The sequence below is a fragment of the Accipiter gentilis genome, chromosome 6 (genome assembly GCF_929443795.1).
Source record: "Accipiter gentilis chromosome 6, bAccGen1.1, whole genome shotgun sequence".
NCBI lineage: Eukaryota > Metazoa > Chordata > Aves > Accipitriformes > Accipitridae > Astur > Astur gentilis.
This window is the reverse complement of record NC_064885.1, coordinates 9,132,787-9,138,786: the sequence shown is the minus strand read 5'-3', so window position 1 is coordinate 9,138,786 and position 6,000 is coordinate 9,132,787. Positions and strand designations below refer to the sequence as shown.

Sequence of the window (6,000 nt, the reverse complement as noted above, 5' to 3'; positions counted from 1 at the left end):
TAAAGCCAAGATCCCCTGGTGGAGACCCTGACCGCGAGCAGGGTCACAGCAGAGCCCAGCGAGCCCGGCTGCGGGTCACTTGTCACAAAATCAACATCCTCACAAATCCCACAGGAAACGCACTTCACAGCTGGGTGCAGGGCTGTAGTGGGAACCCCTCGACCCAGGGCATGGTCAACCATGAGCCAAGTCAGTAAAAGAGAGCGGGGAAAAAGTAAAAGCCAAAATATGAGTCATGAAACATAGAGGGCATTTGCTTGTCGGAATTCCTTGAGTGATGGCAGTGGATTAGGTGATGTGCAGCATTTCTCCCCATTGCTCTAAGACTTCAGAAAACGCTTGTGCATATCATCAAGGTTGACCGTTATTAACCTAGAGATGGAGCCTGGATGAGGGGACACCTGGCCACATAGAGGGCGAGCAGGCGCCCCTGTGCCAGCACCCTGGAGAACAAGGCCATCCTGCCCCAGGAGGTGCGCTCTTACCACCACCTCCTCGGTGCCTGGGGAGAACATGGGCACGGCACTTCGGCATTGGGAAAACCACCGGCACCCACAGCTCCGCTGCCCATGACCCAGGGAGCAGCCAACTTGCTGCCTGTCCCCACACCATCAGGGTCCCCCACAGCCCGTCCCCACACCGTATCCCTCACACCCCAGCCCTCTGCCTGGCACAACCCCCGCTCCGGGCCCAGCAGACCCTCCGCCTCCTGTCCTGTCAGCACCACTTTACGAGATTATACTGGCAAAAATCCGCGGGTTTTTACCCAAGAGCCTGCCCCTAGCCCAGGTGTCCTTCTGGTTGGACACCACACGCCCCCGAAAAAGGGGGTTTTTTTGCCGCAAAAGCCACGGCTGTGCCTGGCAGGGCAGGGGCAAGCCGGTGCCCCGCCTCGGGGCGCCCGGCGCCGCCTCACCTTCACGGCCACACGGCGGCCGCCTGGCAGCGACCAACGGCCGCCGCGCGGGCCCCGGGAGGCGCGGCCGCCGCCAGCCAATGGGAGCGGGCGCGCGGGCGGTTATTTACACCCCGCGGGCGGGTAGTGGAGTGGGGTGGGAGTTCAGGCTCCGCGCGGCCAATGGGGTGCGGGCGGCCGCGGCGGCGTGGGGGTGGCGCGCGCTGATAGGGCGCGAGCCGGGGAGTTTCGCCGGGCGCTGCAAACAGAGGCACGTTGGAGCCGAGCGGCGCCGGGCGCAGGTGAGCGCGGGGCGGCGGCGGCGGGCGCGCGCGCGCGCGCCGCGCTCCCTCCCCTCCCCTCCCTCCCTCCCTTCCGCGGCCGCGGAGCTCCCGCGCGGGCCGTCGCCTCAGCGGGGGCTCCGCCGCCGGGGCGGTGTGAGGGGCCGCCTTAGGCCGCGCTGCTCGCCCCGCGGGTCGCCCGCTTTCAGCCCTGCCCGGGGCGGCGGTCCTTCACCGGCTTAGGGCAGGTGCGGCGAGGTGGGGGGGACGAGCGGGTTTTACTCCGCGGGCAGCGTCCCGCGGCGGCTGTGGAGGGGACGCGGATGGGGTCCGAGCTCCGGGTGTCAGAGGTGTCACCGGCCGGGGGAAGGTCGCCGCTGCGGGTGGGCTCTCCCGGACCGGCGTGCTCGGGCGGCTGCCTCGCTTCCCTGGGCTGCGGGAGCTGCGCTCCGCCGCCGCAGCGGGGCTGGGGATGCGCCGTGGTGCCGGGCAGCCGCAGCTCCGGAGCTGTTGCTTTTACTAAGCCCGAAAATATATGGAAAAAAACCCCCAACCTTCTAAAGACTGGGATTTTGAGAAGTTTACCGATCACACCAGTTATCTCTCTCCCTTTTCTTGAGGGAAAGAGAGGGCAGAGGAGAAAGTAAGAAGCGCGGTGAGCTCCGTGCAGGTTTGTCACTGCTTCCTAATCCTCCTTGCTGCCCTTGGGGATCAGTCTGGGTTCCTCAGAGTTTGGATTTTCTCATGGGGCAGTGCTTTGGTCTCAGCTGTCCTGCCCTGGCAGTGTCTCAGAGCACACACCTTGCAGCCAGACTGGCATGAACAGGGGCTTATCTTCCTCTCTCTGCTTACCTTGGCTCTGAGGGAGAACAGACTGCAGCTCTCAAAGGCCTGTATGCTGTGAACGAGGAAAACTGCTGATCCCTGCAGGGATATTACTTTCTTCAGCTGCCCTGATGGAGCTAAAGTTACCGTTCTGTTGTAGTTGTTACTTCATGGAAAAGGTTTGTTTAGTAGGAAACTGTTGCTTTTCCATTTACAATAGTCTGTGGTTCGAAGTTAAGCTTATAGTGCCTCTTCCCATAACGTGTTAATTTCCTCCCTGTGAGGCATCTCTGGCAGCTTCAATTTGTTCTGGCATTTGGCATGGGATGGTTTTGAAGTGTTGCTTTTGAAACTGGATAAGGCAAGTGGAGAGCCGTTATCTCAGTTGCTTGAAGAGAAAAACTGAAGCCAGCACGCTGGGGCTGTGTTCCAACATGTCCCTGCGCATGGCGCAGCTTGCTGTACTGCACCCTGTGCTTGGGCTGGGGTGTGTGGTGTGAATCGGACTACTCTCCAGGCATAGCAATAAATTGCTTTCCCGGACTTGCTCCCTTGACTTTTGCCTGGAGAAGGCCAGGTCTTAGCAACCAGGAGCGTAAGCACCAGCCTTGTCACTCCAGCGAGGAGATGAGGCATGTTATTGTTTGATACAGTATGAAGGCTGGGCTTTAAGTCACAGTAGGTGCTGGGCCACTGGGTCCTGACAGTTTTCTTTTTCGAGGCAAGCTGTGTTCACTGGCGTGAAGTGCCTTCAATGTGGAACTGTCTCCAGCTATTTCTTCTTCTTGCTTTTGGGATGTGTCTTGTGGGTTGGAGATGGCATGCTTGGAGTGGGATATGTGTGGGTGTATATGCTCCCAGGACAGCTCCTGGCCCAGGTGGGGTGGGCAGAGCTGCTCATCCAGCCTCTTCTGGAGCTGAGCTGCATGGGGACCTCATCTCTGCCAGCATTGCCCCAGAGTGTGGTGAGGTGCCGCCGTTGCTTCACACAGCCTGTTGGTGCTTTACTTCTGCCATTGGTTTCAGAGCCTGTGCTGCTGGGGGCACAGATACCCTATGCCCCCTAATTGCAGTGTTCATTAAGCTCCAAATGTCTTTGCCTGATACAACTAATTGTTGCTGCACTAACCAGACTTTCAAGGCTCAGCTTTATTTCGCTGGGAAGGGATTGTGGGATTTCTCTTCCCTTATGGGCTCTTGTGGGGTGGCTACAGTGGGAATCTCATCAGCCTGCAGCAGAGGAGATATTGGAAGGACAGTGCAACAGTGTTCTGTTTGCTGGAGGAAGAAGCAATGTTTAGGTAGCGGTCACCACAGGTGCTTATGTGGTTTAGACCTTGGCTGGGTTTGAAGAGGTGGCACTATGCTGAGCGTGTCACTCTGTACTTCAGCCAAGGGTCTGCTTGCCAGAATACAGCATCTTTTCTTGCTGGTGTTTGTTCCAGAAGTTACTGAAGGGTGTGTTAACCTAGTCATTTGTGCCAGCCCCTCTTGAGCTGTAGAAAGAAGAGTCCTGTTTGAAAGCCGGGTCTTCTGTGGAGTGTCAGTGGTGGCCTTAGAAGAGCCTTTATAGGGTCATTGCTATGTGGGAGCAGGGGGAGGAGAAACCTTTTGTAAGGGGCTTCAGGAAAAGGCTGGGGGGTGCTGGATGGTTTCTGTGGACTATTAGCAGGGTGGTTTGGGTCTCCAGAGGATGTGTCTGCCTGGCTGAGGGACAGAGAGGGTAAATCTGACACAAATCAGGGCATGCCAAGCTAGTGGAGGGGAAGGGATGTGTGTTGGTGGGGAGATTAGTGTGAGTATTTTGTCTGTGCTGGAGTTGTGGAAGGCAGTTTGATAACATCTGAAATCAATAGGTGCAATTACTCTGCCTTGGGAAGATGCCTGGAGAGAGCATACCCATTTCTGCCCTAAAGTGCAGGTGGAGTGTCAGGTAGGTCTGTTCAGCAGCTCAAAGCACCGACAAACACTGGATGTAGGGAAAGGCAGGCTCTGCTTATGTGGGAGATCACACTCCACTTCAGGGCTCTGTGTGGATGCTGAGCACACAGTGTTAGGCAATGTAACTAGGAAAAATGGTTTGTGTGGGCTCAGCAGCAGACCCTAGCTTTGGGCAGCATCAGGCTATAGCAGGAGCTCTCCTGACACCTGAGTGTGAAGGAAGGTGGGCAAACAAGGCTTCTGGGTGTGTTTTTACCCACCTCTAACTTGGGGTGGGGGGGAGACATCTTCCTGCACAGCCTCTGGCAGATGCTTGCTGCTACTCAGCCCTGCCACTGCTGCTGAAGTTTGGCGGTTGGAGAAGACAGGAAGCTGAGCCTGTCCTTTTGCCAAGAACCAGTGAGGAGGCAAGTTACCCATACCTGTGGAGTACTGCATTCAGGCCTGGGGCCCCCAGCATAGGAAGGACATGGACCTGTTGCAGCAAGTCCAGAGGAGGGCCATGAAGAGGATCAGAGGACTGGAGCACCTCTCCTATGAAGACAGGCTGAGAGAGTTGGGGTGGTTCAGCCTGGAGAAGAGAAGGCTCTGGGGAGACCTTAGAGCAGCCTTCCAGTACCTAAAGCGGGCCTATAAGAAAGCTGGAGAGGGACTTTTTCCAAGGGCATGTAGTGACAGGACAAGGGGTAATGGCTTTAAACTGAAAGAGGGTAGATTTAGATTGGGTGTAAGGAAGAATTTCTTTACTGTGAGGATGGTGAGGATGGTGAGGCACTGGAACAGGTTGCCCAGAGAGGTTGTGGGTGTCCTCTCCTTGGAAGTGTTCAAGGCCAGGTTGGATGGGGCTTTGAGCGACCTGGTCTAGTGGAAGGTGTCCCCGCCCATGGCAGGGGAGGTTGGAACAAGATGATCTTTAAGGTCCCTTCCAACCCTAACTGTTGTATGATTCTGTGATACCCTTTTGTCTTTTGGATGAAAGTGAGGCCTGAGCTGTTAGTGTAAGAGCCAAATATAAAGTTGGTATGAGATAAAATGTTATTGGCTTGTGCCTTAAAAGGTAGGAAAGCAGAAACATCTGGGGAAAACTAGGTATACAGTAACCTTTATCAAAATTCTTCCTCTTATGTCTTTCTCTTCATGGTTTCTTCTCCTGTGATCTTTAGTCCTTTATTTTTTGGCGCAGGATGTCACTTGCTTTGAGAGGCAAGCATCCAACATGCAGGGAGGTGACCCAGTCATCAGAAAATATGTGGTTGAAGAAATGAATGTGGGTAGCTGGCTGCAAAAGCAGTGGGGATGATTGAAGTGTGCAGAAGCAATTGTTGGCATAATGCAGTAATCGTGGCAGATCTGAAGGTTAGTGCTGTTTGTGATAGATAAAGCATCAAAGCATTGGGTACAGCAGATAAATGAATGATATCAAATAATATCATGTAGTCAAGCATGTTGTTTTAATTAAGACAATGGTTAAGCTTAGCATGGTTGGAGAAAAATGTCTGAAATCTTCTAAAGAAGAAATCCTGACAATTGATAAATTGGGGTAGGATATTTATCTAAAAGATAACAGTGGGAAGAAGCTGCAGTGACTTTTGTGGATGTGTGGGAGGATGGCTGTTGATTGGTGGTGGTGGGTGAGGTGTAAGTATACATGCATGTTTCCAGCTCTTCAGAAACTTGTATGTTTCTTAGGCTTGTGTAGTTGCCCACAGGTGGTGGCTTTAAGGATTGAGTCCTTAATCACAGAAAAACATGCTTAGTTAGGGGCATCTACACCAGACCAGGATGTTGCAGATTCCTTTGGAGGATGTTGCAGAATTGCCAAGAAATAGAGCTGCTCAGGCCCTGGGTGACAGTGTCAGCCCTGCAACAGCAAGTGTAGTATGTCTTGGGCCCAGAGCTGCCTGTCCTACAGATGAGGGCCCTTGGTGTTGGTCTGGGAAAGAAGTGGCACCTGGTGACAAGCACAGGGGAGAAGGGATGAAGCCAGAGATGTGGTGAAGCAGGGAGGTCTCCCATGGGTTCCTAGGGAAGGCTTGTGCCTTACTTCAAGGGTTGCTA

The 6,000-nt window shown here is 54.5% G+C and overlaps 1 protein-coding gene across 1 annotated transcript in view; it reads left to right on the top strand.

Moving 5' to 3' along the window:
- Nucleotides 1-1,129: 1,129 nt before the first annotated feature.
- The window catches only part of CAMKK1 (calcium/calmodulin dependent protein kinase kinase 1), a 111,891-nt gene continuing 107,020 nt past the window's right edge, over nt 1,130-6,000 (top strand). Inside the window, exon 1 of the mRNA XM_049801986.1 lies at nt 1,130-1,197. The gene's annotated coding sequence lies outside the window, so the exon portion shown is untranslated. The remainder of the gene's footprint in view (nt 1,198-6,000) is intronic.